We start from the raw sequence: 15397 nt of genomic DNA, 5'->3' as shown, positions 1-15397 counted from the left end.
TAGTCAACTTCGGGCACTATTTATGAGGAAATGGAACTGAATTGGAAAATTACATGAGAATTTTTTGTTAACAACATGATAAATTAGAATCCACATGAAAACCTAATTGACATATATAATCCAAAAGTAAAATGAATCAATAGAATCCACATGAAACTCTAAAAAACACATTGTAAACACACTCAACACACCTATAGATAGTATGTACACAACGTACAATGCATGGGATCAATCATAGTATTTTTGAGGTACAACCCATTTCTAGGCTGCACCAATGGAGCTCCATCGAGATCTATTAACTTATAAGCTTGTTTTGCAAGGACACATTTGACAATGTATGGGCCCAACCACATAGGCTGGAACATTCCTCGACCTAACTTGTTGACCTCCTGGTCATATAAGAGAATCAGATCTCCTTCCAAGAAGATTCTAGGCTTGAAAATTTTTTCATATTGCGCTTTGATGCATCTTTTATGGGATTCATTGGCTAACGTGACATCGCGCTAGGTTTCATCCAAACGAGTTAGATGTAAAAGATGCTCCTCCTTTGCGGAAGTAGTAGGAAGAAGCTTGATAGCTAGTTTCAAGGATGGGAATTTCGCATTCAATGGGGAGGATCACTCTCAAACCATACACCAACTAGAAGGGTGTGAATCCAATAGTAGCCCTAACTGAGGTTCAATATACCCACAAGGAAGCAAAGAGAAGCAAGTGCCAGTCCGATTTGTGGACCCTTATCATACGTTTAATAATAGTCTTAAGAACTTTGTTAATCACCTCAACTTGTCCTTTAGCCTGAGGATAATGGGGAGTGGAATTTTCAAGTGAAAGTACCAATTTAGTAGCTAATTCGGTCATCATATGATTCCGAAAGTGATTCCCATGATATTTTACTATTGCTTGCAGAACACCGAACCTAGCAATCACGTGGTTGAAGAAAAAATATGCAGTTGTTTCACCAGTATTATTAAATGTAGGCATCGCCTTGGCCCACTTAGTAAAGTAGTCAACAAAGACAATGATATATCCATGCCCCCCAACCGAGTGATGGTTACATGCCATAAAATCGATGCCCCATTTTGCAAAGGGACCTATTATCTCTGCTATAGTTCGAGGAGCCGAGGTGGACTCGGTGCTTGATTTTGCTGAAAGGAGATTTTTGATGGCTGCTTTAACCTTCCCCCCCGCCTCATCTGACTCCCTTTCACCTCCATTTTACCTTTGAACTCTGTGTGATTCTGTGTTTCCTCTGACCCCCGGGCGCTAAGTTTTAGCCATCATATGACCGCGGTAACATGACCGCATGCCTTCCCCAATTATTCCTCACTGTTAAATCCCCACCGTCGATTGCACATCACCCGATCTAACGGTCTCCACCTTTTCCTCCCATGTATTAACCCGTTATCGCTTTCCACCATCCGATCATTCCTGCTGCACGATCCAACGTTGTTTGCTTTCCCCGCTACAGAAACCTGCACACGCAATAACTCATGGGGAAAGCGGTTCACCGTCGGTCCCATCGGCCACGTGTCAGCCGACGAATGGTATCGCGCAACTCTATACGAATACCACCCATCTTCGGTAAGCGGTGCGGGGAATACCGCTTATCACCCATTGTACTGTTCCCCGCCCGTTAACGTTCGCACACCTTTCTCATGCGATAGCTGTCGGATCTGTCCAACCACGATCTGACGGCTCGCGTTTGTCCATCCACGTACCTCCCGATATCCACTACAAATCAATTGCCACCATTCATCTATTTTATCCAATGGCCTGTAATCGTCTTCCGCCTCACCTTCCCAATAGCCCCTATTGTGCTGTCTCCGCCGTTGATCTGTGTAATCTGACGGTCTGCCTTGTTCCTCCATTCACCCTGTCCACCCGCCATGAATTCCACACTCTTTTGATTGTTTTGTGCTCCTGGAGTACAATGGCGACCAACTTCCAGTACCCGAGCAATTATTCCTCAACCACCGCATTCAACAGAAAGAATGGCTGAGAAGAAAAGGACAGCCTTGAGCAGTTAAAGCATTCATCAATTATGGAGCTTCTTTTGTACAACACTCCACTTGTTCAGGAAGGATGACCGAGCAACAGAAAATGTCAAATTAATTTATTGAAGCAGAAGATTGTATCAGAGACCCATATTAGAGAGTTAAGGTGGTTGGTGGTCCATTATGACCCCTCCATGCATAGGATATCAGATAATTTTATAATCAACCTCTATATATACCCAGAAAAAATATGTAATGAAGGTTGATGGATGTTATTTTGATGTAAGGTTCAACTTCTGGAGACTGTAACTACTGTGATACCTGCAACGTCTGGTCTTCATTTTCAGCTGATACAAGCTTATTTTGCTGTTAATTGCTCACTTTCCACTTCTATTCTGTTCTAGGCTGTGCTTGTTATGTATTTTTCATGTGCTCTTGATGTTTAGCATTAGAGGGGCTGTCATCCCACCTCTGTGTTAGAATCTAGTATGTATCATTGAATGTGCTATGCAGGTTTCTGTTATTTTAATGCCAGAGAGCTGGCATCCTATTTGTGCATTAGGAAATATATTTGCAGACCTCTTTACTGGTTGCAGCCAGCCATCACAGGGTCCTATGCATCTGCCGGTGTGGTCAGTATTCTCCATGTTCACCTAATCCTCAAACTGTGAGTAATTGGTGGTCTAAAGCCTTGTAGTCTGGGGGTGTTCACCCATGTCTGGGGTTAAGCATAGTAGAAGTGGTTATCTGGCTTGAATATGCATCATTCCTTCCATTCATCCACCTATTTTCAACATTTTTTTTGAGTTTGTAATGTTCCCGAGCATCTCTGAGACACAATCTAGGAGAGTTTCTTGGGGTGATAACATTAATTGGCATCATTGCCGGGGATCGAAGATTGAAGCTCAGCTTCCCTGGGAGAACGACACAGTTCCAAGTTTTGATGATAGACAAGGTTTGGACACATATTCTAGTTGTAATCATCTATCTGGCGACTCCATTGGAGGAATACCAACCTTTGGCGACTCCACTTTGCAGTTCTGGCTCAGTTTGTGAGACGTACTCGAAGAAATCCTCAGAAATCACTAGCTGAACCAGTGCCTGACCTTGAAAAGATTGTTAATCCGAAGAAAACATCACAGAAAGGGGCATCAGGATCCGGTAAGCCTAAGAAATCTCATGCATCTCTGGAAGATAAAGTTATAGCTGAAGATATACAGTTTGACGATTTAGAGCCCAGCACTGTTAGTAAGGAAATTCCTTCAGAGATTAATACAACCCCTTGCTCAGTTAGTTCCCCTTTGAATCTCAGTCCAAAGAAAACTTCCCATACAGTCCATAACATCCCTTTGTCTCTGTCATCCATTTCATTGTTTCAAACTGCTCAATCCACCAGTGTCCTTCCACATACCCCAGTCATGGCAGGATAGCAAGCACCTACAAAGATAGAAAGAATTGTAGCTGCCAGGTATGGACCCCTGGTCTTGCCTGTTCCTTTGAATGCTATGCCTACAGGAGAATATCAGAAATATATGCCCAAGTTCACTGGTACAGAGGGAGTGACAGCAGAAGAACACCTGGAAGCTTTTTATAGTTATGCTGATAACTTAGACATAAGTGAAAATGATGTATGGATGAGAGTTTTTGTACAGAGCCTTGATGGAGAGGCCAGAAAGTGTTCAAAGAACTAGCCCCTAGATCTATTGTGGATATTGAAGCCTTCGATGAAGTATTTTTGAAGCACTGGGGAGATAAAAAGGACTTGCTATATTACCATACTGAGTTTGGTAACCTAAAGAGGGAAAATGGGGAATCATTGCCTGATTTTAATAAAAGATTCAATCGTATGTATAGTAAGATACCAGCTGAGGTAAAGCCTACCCCCACCTTTGTCAAACTCACTTATGCAAATGCTTTTGACTCTGATTTCTGCCTGTTGTTGAGAGAAAGGAGGTGTGCCACTCTAGCTGATATGCAGGATGCAGCACTAGAGGTGGAATCCAATATTATGGTTGCAGAGAAACTAAAGAGTCATGCTGATAGAAGGAGGCAGAGAGGTGAGGCTTCTACTTCCTCTGCTTCATCTTCAGACCCCAAATTAGATAAAATGACAAAGATGATAGAGTCATTGGCTGCTGAGATATCTAAGCTGAAGGTTGAGCAGAATTCAGGAAAGACAAGGCAGCAAAACACATTTGCTTCAAGAAATCCAAATCCATTTAGAAGAGCAAATGAACAGTTACAAATAATTCAGAGGGGTAAAAAAACAAATGAAGAACAAAAGGTTAAAGCTCCTTTCCAGAATGTAGTCATGGAGGAGGAACAATTTGAAGATGAGGATGAAATTCACTGCATGGAAGATAAAGGCAGTGATGCCCTTTTGACATTGGCTGCATACGAAGAATCTTCGCTGCAGGACCAAATAAGTCAAGAATGGGATAGAGAGGTTGTTCTACAGACTGGTGACCAGCAAAGATACAATCTTAGGTCAAATGCAAAAAATGTCAAGGAGAATCCTGCCCAAAGAGCTGTTGTCCAAACAGAGTCATAGAATATCAGACAGAGAAGACCAGCAGCTGACCCAGTCATCCTCAAAGCTCCAGTTCAAGAGGTAAGAGGTTCTGATAAGTTACCTTCCTCTTTCAGCTTTGAGTCAGAAGTCCAGAAATTAAAAATATTTGTGCCTCTGGTAGAGTTGGTAAAGAGTGAAGTATTTAGAAAGCCTATCCTTGAAGCTCTTGAGCTGGAAACCACACAAACCTCCACTGACTCTGTCAATTTGCAAGATGACAAGCCTACTGTTGTGTTTAGCCCCATGATTGAACCTGCTGATAATAATTCTCCATCTTTTTTTGTCTCCTTGACCATTCATGACAAAATCCTCCATAATTTCCTGCTAGACACAGGGGCCAGCTACAATTTGATGCCTAAAGCTGTCATGGAAGAGTTAGGCCTTAATATCACCAGACCATATCATTATTTATTTTCATTTGATTCAAGAAATGTGAAATCTCTGGGACTGATTAAAGATCTAGCCATTACCCTAACTCAGCTGCACATGAAGAGTATGATGATGGATATTGTGGTAGCAGATGTCCCTCCTAAGTTTGGCATGCTGCTGTCCAGAGGATGGATTAAGAGATTAGGTGGGACATTACAGAATGATCTATCTTATGCTACTGTCCCAGTAGTTGGAGGAGAAAGCAGGAGATTGTACAGAGAAGCACATCTGGCATACATCATCAGTGATGAGAAGAATCCTACCAATCATCCCATATATGCAGTGGACACCGATTTTGGAGCATGTATTCTCCAAATAGAAGAATCTCAGAAGGCCTCGATGCAGATTAGGAAACCAACAGTTCAGGCCGAGAAAGAGCAAGGAAGTCAGGTTTGGGAGATGTTCTTTGATGGAGCATGTTCCAGGGAGACTGCAAGCGCATGGGTGGTGTTGATATCTCCAAAACAAGAAAGCACACAACTGTCTTTTAAACTGGCTTTTCAAGTCGCTATATAACAGAATATGAGGCTCTGCTATTGGGCCTAAATGTAGCAAAAGAAAAAGGAATTAGGAACATAAAGGTGTTTGGAGATGATGATTTGATCATTCAGCAAGTAAATAAAACATTTCAGGCTAAGCACCCAACGTTGAAAGCGTACAGAGATGAGGTATGGAGACTCAAAGATTCCTTTGAAAATTTCTATATTTCATATATCCCTAGAGCCAAAAATCAGCTTGTTGATTCCCTTGCTGTGTCTGCTAGCATGTTTGTCCCTCCCATGCCTCCCAGACTAGTATATGAAGTTCAGATGAAATACATACCATCCTTGCCCGACAATGTCCTCCATTGGAAAGTTTTTGAAGATGATGATGAAATAAATAGGTTTCTACAAGTCATTGATGAGTTTTCCGAAATTCAAGTTGACCAAGAAAATGAAGCCTTGGAAGAAAGCCCCAAGTCCCAGCTTATAAACAAAATTGGCAAATATAGCATTGTTTAGCTTCCCAGCAATCATATTCCTAGGGGTTTAATTTCGTTTGAAAGGTTGTTTGATCATAATGATGTGCCTTACAAGGCTGCTCAGAAAGAAGACCAATCTGCAGTCTGTAAGCATGACATAGGGAGTCCAGGTCAGCCTAGATACATAAATTTTTCCACTCATCTGTCTGCTGCCCAAAGTTCTGAATACTGCAATTTAATGAAGCAATTTGCTGATGTGTTTTCCTGGGAGTATAGTGGCCTGAAAACCTATGATAAAAAGATTATTCAGCATAAAATCCCTCCAGAGAAAGACACCATTCCTTTAAAACAAAAGCTGAGACCAATAAATCCTATGCTCTTTCCTTTGATTGAAAAAGAAATTAAAAAGTTGTTGGCTGCCAAGATCATAGTCCCTCTTAGATATTCCAATCTGAATACTGCAATTTAATGAAGCAATTTGCTGATGTGTTTGCCTGGGAGTATAGTGGCCTGAAAACCTATGATAAAAAGATTATTCAGCATAAAATCCCTCTAGAGAAAGACACCATTCCTTTTAAACAAAAGCCGAGACCAATAAATCCTATGCTCTTTCCTTTGATTGAAAAAGAAATTAAAAAGTTGTTGGCTGCCAAGATCATAGTCCCTCTTAGATATTCCAAGTGGGTAGCCAACCTAGTAGTAGTAAGGAAGAAAAGTGGAGAAATCAGACTGTGTGTTGATTTCAGAAACTTGAACAAATGCTCCAAGAAAGACAACTACCCTCTACCCAAGATGGAGCATTTACTGCAGAAGGTCTCAGGAGCCAAAGTAATGTCTTTCCTGGATGGATTTTCAGGCTTTAATTAGATTGTTGTGCATCCAGATGACCAAGAGAAGACTGCATTCACCACTCCTTGGGGCACTTTTATGTATGCCAAGATGCCTTTTGGGTTGATGAATGCTAGAGCCATCTTTTAGATAGCTATGGATATAGCATTTGTGGGAGAGAAGAATAAATTTGTTCTTATCTACCTTGATGACATAACAGTATACTCCAACAGCCATCAAAACTATTTGCAGCATTTGAAAAAAGTGTTTCTGATGTGCAGAAGGTTTGGGATTTTAGTCAATCCTAAAAAATCACAATTTTCTTTAGAAGAAGGCAAGCTGTTGGGACATATGGTTTCTGCTGCAGGTGTCTGAATTGACCCATAAAGAGTAAGAGCAATACAGACTTTGTATGTCTCGAGATCAAAGAAAGATATTCAATCCTTTCTAGGCAAAATAAATTTTGTGAGGAGGTTTATACCAAATTTTGCAGAACTAGTGAAGCATGTTACCTCCATGTTGAAGGAAGGGTCGGAGGTCAGGTGGACTGATTCAGCAAGAAAATCCTTCGAGTCCATTAAAAAGGCTATTATGGAGGCTCCCACCTTAATAAGCCTGGATTACAGCAAGGAGTTCCATATATTTTCTTTTGCCTCTGAAGACACCATTGCAACAGTTTTATTGCAAGCAGATGAGGAAGGTTCAGAGCATCCGGTGGAATTTTTCAGAAAAACATTAAGGGATGCTGAGCTGAGGTATGATATTATGGAGAAACAAGTATATGCTCTTATCAAATCTTTGAAAGCTTTCAGAGTTTACATTCTGCATTCCAAGATAATTGCATATGTACCCTCTGCTGCAATAAAAGATGTCTTAACACAACCTGAGGTCGATGGAAGAAGGGCTAAATGGTTTGCAAAGTTGATTGAATTCAATATAGAATTAAAGCCCACCAAAATTTTCAAAAGCCAGGGTCTTGCCAGATTGTTAGCTGAAGAAAATTACAGATCATTGGATATAGATTTCCTGTGCACAATTGCAGAAATTGGTCAAACAGATGAAGAAGAAGAAGCAGCTGAACTAGAGAGAAAGCAGTCAGTGGCCGAAAATTTAGCTTCTTGTGATTGGTATTCTGCAATAATTAATTTCTTGTTGAAGCTAGAAATCCCTCCAGGCTCAAACACAAGTCAAGCCAGAACTATTAAGCTTAGGGCAACTAAGTATTGCATTAATGAAAATTTGCTCTATTGGAGGGATCCATCTAGATTTCTTTTGAGGTGTATGGACAAAGAACAGTCAATAGAAGTCATGCAACAATTTTATTCCAGCATGTGTGGAGGACACCATTATTGGAAGACTACAGCACATAAAATCCTCAGAGCTGGATATTACTGGCCCTCCTTATTTTCTGATGTATTTTCATTCGTTAAATCTTGTGACAAGTGCCAAAGATTTGAAGGAAAGCAGCAGTTGAAGTCCCTGCCCTTAAAACCAATACATGCAAAAGGACCTTTTCAGCAGTGAGGCTTGGATTTCATTGGAGAGATCAAACCACATTCCAGTGGCCAACACAAATGGATATTAGTAGCCACTGATTATTTTACTAAGTGGATTGAAGCAATCCCGACCACAAAGGCTGATCATAATGTGGTCATTAAGTTTTTAATTGAAAATATCTTTACCAGATTTGGTTGTCCACATAAATTAGTCACAGACAATGCAACAGTGTTCAGGGCAAAGGAATTGGTGGAAATGTGTGATTCAATGGGAATTAAACTGGTGCATTCCACCTCATATTATCCTCAAGGTAATGGTCTAGCAGAATCCTTTAATAAAAGCCTGATAAGGATAATCAAAAAGCTGTTAGAATACAATAAAAAAAATTGGGATTCCAAACTCAAATATGCACTGTGGGCTGACAGAGTGACCATTAAGGAATCCACAGGGAATTCTCCATTCAAGCTGGTGCATGGCATTGAAGTTGTATTCCCAATTCAGTTAGCTTTCCCTGTGGCAAAATTCCTTCAAGAAGAGCAGAATGAGGAAGAAGACATGGCAAAGAGGATCACTGATTTAGCATAGGTACATCAGATTAGAGAACAGCTGGTTGAAAGGGCTGCAGCACATCAGAAAAAGATCAAGGAAGCTTTTGACAAAGGGACAAAAGCAGATAATTTTCAGGTTGGAGACTTGGTTCTGAAGTGGGATGCACTGAAAGAAAAGAAAGGCAATCATGGGAAGTTTGATGCTTTCTGGACCGGGCCTTTTATCATTTCTCAGATTCAAGGGAACAATACCTTCATGCTGAAAAGCGTGGGAGGAGAAACAGTTTTTGATGGCCCAGTTAATGGGTGTTTTCTGAAAATTTATGTGATTTAAGGTCCTGTGGCATTAAAATTGTAAATATGTTGTTTAATCAGTCTTAGAGTAGGTTCAGTCAGACTCCATGCCCAATGGAACACTAGGAATTTTGGCTAATTTGTTTTCATCAAGAATTCATTGATCTGTAGGTTCTTGAGACCTCACAGGGAGGATCTCATCCCCAGAAGGAGCCAGTGTTAGCTCTGCTACAGTTTGAGAAGCCGAGGTGGACTCGGTGCTTGATTTTGTTGAAAGGAGATTCTTGACGGTAACTTTAACCTTCCCCCCCCGCTTCATCTGACTCCCTTTCACCTCCATTTTACCTTTGAACTTTGTGTAATTTCGTGTTTCCTCTGACCCTTGGGCGCTAAATTTTAGCCATCATATGACCGCGGTAACATGACCACGCGCCTTCCCCAACTATTCCTCACTGTTAAATCCCCACCTTCGATCGCACATCACCCGATCTAACGGTTTCCACCTTTTCCTCCTGCGCGTTAACCCGTTATCGCTTTCCACCATCCGATCGTTCCTGTCGCACGATCCAACGTTGTTCGCTTTCCTCGCTGCCGAAACCTGCACACGCAATAACCCGTGGGGAAAGCAGTTCGCCGTCAGTCCCATCGGCCACGCGTCAATCGACGAATGGTATCGCACAGCTCTATACGAATACCACCCACCTTCGGTAAGCGGTGCGGGGAATACCGCTTACCGCCCATCGTACTGTTCCTCGCCCGTTAACGTTTGCACACCTTTCTCGCACGATAGCCGTCAGATCTGTCCGACCATGATCTGATAGCCCGCGTTTGTCCGTCCACGTACCTCCCGATATCCACTGCAAATCAATCGCCGCCATTCATCTGCTTTATCCAACGGCCTATGATCGTCTTCCGCCTCACCTTCCCGATAGCCCCTGTCGCGCTGTCTCCGCCATTGATTTGTGTAATCCGACGGTCCGCCTTGTTCCTCTGTTCACCCTGTCCACTCGCCATGAATTCCACACTCTTTTGATTGTTTTGTGCTCCTGGAGGACAACGGCGACCAACTTCCAGTACCCGAGCAGTTATTCCTCAACCACTGCATTCAACAGAAAGAATGGTCGAGAAGAAAAGGACATCCTTGAGCAGTTAAAGCATTCATCAATTATGGAGCTTCTTCTGTACAACACTCCACCTGTTCAGGAAGGACGGCCGAGCAACAGAGAATTTCAAATTAATTTATTGAAGCAACAGATTGTATCAGAGACCCATATCAGAGAGTTAAGGTGGTTGGTGGTCCATTATGACCCCTCCACGCATAGGATAGCAGATAATTTTATAATCAACCTCTATATATACCCAGAAAAAAGATGTAATGAAGGTTGATGGATGTTATTTTGATATAAGGTTCAACTTCTAGAGACTGTAACTACTGTGATACCTGCAGTGTCTGGTCTTCATTTTCAGCTGATACAAGCTTATTTTGCTGTTAATTGCTCACTTTCCACTTCTATTCTGTTCTAGGTTGTGCCTGTTATGTATTTTTCATGTGCTCTTGATGTTTAGCATTAAAGGGGCTGTCATCCCACCTCTGTGTTAGAATCTAGTATGTATCATTGAATGTGCTATGCCGGTTTCTGTTATTTTAATGCCAGAGAGCTATCATCCTGTCTGTGCATTAGGAAATAGATTTGCAGACCTCTTTACTGGTTGCAGCCGGCCATCATAGGGTCTTGTGCATCTGCCGGTGTGGTCAGTATTCTCCATGTTCACCTAATCCTCAAACTGTGAGTAGTTGGTGGTCTAAAGCCTTGTAGTCTGGGGGTGTTCACCCATGTCTGGGGTTAAGCATAGTAGAAGTGGTTATCTGGCTTGAATATGCATCATTCCTTCCATTCATCCAGCTATTTCCAACATTTTTGTTGAGTTTGTAATGTTCCCGAGCATCTCTGAGATACAACCTATGAGAGTTTCTTGGGGTGATAACAGGACCAACGATGACAATGGGATGCAACAAAGTAGGCGGAGCACGAAATTTTTGATCATAGATCTGACACGCATGACATTTCTAGACTGTGAGGATATAGTCGCAGAAAATGGTGGGCCAAAAGTAACCAGCGCATAATATTTTTTGTGCGGCAGCATAACTAGATAAATTTCCACTACATGCCCCCAAGTGGAATTCATTCAAGGCTCTCTCGGCCTCCTCAAGAGCGAGGCACCTCCGTAAAATCGTATCTATACCACGATGGTAAAGGGTGTCACTGATAATCACATAGTTTCAGGATTGGTACTGGATACGTTGCTGCTCTGAGCAAGAGGTATTAGGATGAAAAGTACGAGTCTGGAGATAGATGAGAAAATATCCATACTATGGGTCAGATGACGAGATCAGGAACAATGAATCGTATGGGATGGAATCTTCAAATGTAGATTCAACATCAAGGGAAGGGAGAACACACATCAGCTTGAAAAAAACTAAGGATTTCTTTGACATGAATTTGATGAATTCCAGGTCGAACTCTTGGAAAATAACTATCCACTTAAGAGTATTTCTGCCCAACAATTGACGTGACAATATGGATGTCATAGGGTTGCAATCTGCAATGACCATAGTTTTGCGAAGCAAGATGTAATGGCAAAATATCTAGACGACTTGAACGACTGCCAAAGCTAACTTTTCCACATGAGTATACCAGATCTCGGTATTGTTGAGGTTCCGAATCAGATAATAAATGGGATATTCAGTCCCCATATCGTCTTCTTGGACCAACACCATAGCTATAGTAGAGATGGCGACAACAAGGCACAGGAAATAATCGCGTTGATAGTCGGGGTGATATAAAAGAGATGTGCAAAACCAGTACATCTTTCAAGGCATCAAACACTTTCTGTCCAATGTCATCCCAATGGAAGGGAATCCCATTTTTTCAGTAAGCGAGTAAATCCTTCGGTCAGTTCAACGTAGTTAGGGACGAACCTCCTTAGGAAATTGGATTTCCTTTGGAGTCTTTGTAACTGAACAAGAGTGGAAGGCATAGGGAAGTTAATGATTTCCTGGACTTTCAAAGGATCAATATGAATTCCTTGTTTGGAAATGACGAAGCCAAGGAGCTGACCAGAAATAAAATAGAACACACATTTGTACAGGTTGAGTCAAATTTTATAATGTCTACAATGAAGGAAAATTGCCCATAAATTCGTGGGGTGATCAACCTAATGCTTGGAGTGAGCTAGGATATCATCTAGATATGGTTGCACGATATGCTTGATGTCGTGGAAAGCGTGGTCTATTGCACGTTGAAACGTGGCCCCTGCATTCTTTAAATGGAAAGGGGTATTTCTATAAGCAAAAGTGCCCCAAGGAAAAATAAATGTGGTTTTAGGTTGGTTTGTCGGGAGAATGTTGATTTGATTATAGCATGAGAATCCATCAATAAATGAATAAATCTCGCAGCCAACACAGTCATCAACAATCTGGTCAATAAACAGGGTTGGGTAGTTTTCCTTTGGACAAGTTGGATTTACAACCCAATAATCGACACATACTTGGCTTGTGAGTTGTTTCTTCATGACAAAGACAATGTTTGATACCCAATTAGTTAAAGGAAAGGGGTATATGAAACCAACCCAAAGAAGCTTTTTGATTTTAGCTTTTATCCCAGCCACCTTCTTGGGATGGAATGGATGGAGGCACTACCAGACGGTTTTGGCATAAGGATAAGTCTTGATTTCGTGCACTATGATGTTTGGGTCGATACCTAGCATTTCCTCGTATGTCCAGGAAAAGACATCTCTGAACTCACGAAAAGGGCTCGATAAATATCGATTTCAAATGACGTACAATATGCTCCGATGTATAAATTTTCTACTATTCTTGGTTTAATTGAAATATTGAGAGGGATGGTTTCTTTGATATTTGAAAGGTTCTTTTCAGAGTCGATCTCATGAATGGAGACAAAATTCGTAAAGGGTTTGACAAGATTAGGTAGGTACACACCACTGAGATTATCTTCAATGGTATCTGTGAAGGAGGAACAATGATGATGTTAATCCCACAACATGTTGTCTAACATCATGATCTCCATGATACTTTTGTCGGTAGAGAATGTACGCAAGAAAGGATCAAAGGGCGTGCCATAATCCAATTATCGATCTACACAATTAATAAAAGAAAAAGTATGGGTCGCACAAGCCAAGTAGATGGCTTCGTAATCTTTCTCGGTGGGGCTAAGTGACATTTGGTCACCAAACTTTTTGATGCTAGTTTCATACTCCTCCCATGGAAGGATGAATCTCCCTCGCAAGATCCTTGCAAGGAATCCCAAATTTATCTCCACAACTTATTAGGTTTCCTAACACCCAAAACCTTGAAATTAGTTGGCTACATCAAGAAAAGTAATGTGATTGTGTTGATGTATAGTGATAGCACCCACACTTTTACTCATTGGAGAGTGGCACAAGAAACCCATTGTTATGTAAGTGCCATATATAATTTTCAAATTGATTTCCAATGGTAGTATGATGAAATGTCAGAGGTAATGTGAAACTCTGAAATTATAGATTGTCCAGTATAATTTCAGTAGTCACATGTTTTTAATCGAAATGGGTGGTTTTGATAAAGTTGTTAAGGTAGAATGGTTATACACTTTAGGAATTCTCACCATGGATTTTTATATAATAATACATGAGCTTCACTCAAGGGATTGAGAATTAGATCCCTTGATATTATCACCTTTAATCATATGAGAAGTTGTTGAAGAAAGACAACTTGAGTGTTATTGCACTGTGTAATGTCATAAAAGTAGTTGACGCCACCCTTCAAGATATTAAACTTGATTTGAAGCTACTCTTCTCTATATATTAAAAAAGTACTTGAAACACCATAAGGTTTACTACCTTCATATAGAGAGTATGACCATCATATTCTCCTCATTCCATTTATTCAACCACCTAATGTGCACCCTAATAAGTATCGTTTTGCACAAAAAAATGAAATTAACAAAGATCATTTATGAATTTTTGGAGGAAAGATTCATATGTACTACTACTAACCTTTAATCATCACCAATCGCCATGGTATTAAAGAAGGAAGGTACTTGGAACATGTATCCTAATTTATGGGCTCTCAACAAGTTGATCATCAAGGACAAATTTCCTATCCTAGTTATTAATAACTTCTTGGATGAACTCCATGAATCCAATCTTTACACTAAAATTAACTTTCATTCTAGCTACCACTAATTAGGATGAAAGAGAAAAGTATACCTAAGACCACCTTCTATACACATGAAGGTAAATATTAGTTTTTATTGATGCATTTTTTCCTTTTCAATTCTATATCAACATTATAGTCTCATGAACAATATATTTCACCCATTCTATGCAAATTTGTGCTATTATTCTTGGATGATCTTATGATCTACAACAAAATAATATACCACATGGAGAATGTTGTTAAAATCTTGTAACTCCTATAGGACCACCAACTATTCATGAAATGATACAAATGTGATTTTGGGGCTTTAGAGGTTGAATAATTGGGCCACATTGTAAGTCTAGAGGCCATACAATTTAATCCCAAGAAATTCATGGCTATGCAATTGGCTCTATTCCAAAAAACTAAAAAGTTTGCATGGATTCTTGTGACTAATAAGCTCGCTCAAGGAAGGTCTATCTCTAGACTAGAAGCAAAGAGGGAGGACAAAGTCCTGGGGAGCAAAGTGCTGGAAGGAGAAAGTCTATGTGTCGAGGAACCAAGTGCAGAAAAAGAGGAAGGACTTGACTTGTGCTTGGAGGGCATCCTACTCAAGGGTCTAGGGTTTGGCATTGATCAAGAAAAAAGCTTCAATAAGAGAAAACTTACCGAAGGGTTTTCCTCTCAAAAGAAGAGAGGTTTTGGCCCTGGTAGAGAGCCAACATTTGTGTTCTTGTCTTTATGTTTTTGGTAGTAGTTTGATGAAACACACACGCTAATAATAATAAGAAGATCAAGCTAAAATAATTGTAAAAGTGCCTCACAAATTGTTATCAAGTCAAGAAGAATCACACTATACCTAATTGCCCTAGATTCTTCAACACCATGCACACAACTGCAGGAACCTTCCCCTTCGCCTAAAAACTGAAAACAGACTTCTCTTACTTAGATCATTCACTCATAGATTGATTCTCTATCTCTCATGACTCTCTATGACTCATTTTTATATCATTCTATATTATAATACCATGGTCCGCGAACCATGGGCGGGTCACAAAACAACTTAACTTCTAACAA

This window comes from Pinus tabuliformis, chromosome 6, assembly GCF_031772625.1.
Source record: "Pinus tabuliformis cultivar Carrire ecotype Pingquan chromosome 6, CPIR1, whole genome shotgun sequence".
NCBI lineage: Eukaryota > Viridiplantae > Streptophyta > Pinopsida > Pinales > Pinaceae > Pinus > Pinus tabuliformis.
The sequence above is the reverse complement of the archived record's forward strand: the minus strand, read 5'-3'. Positions refer to the sequence as shown.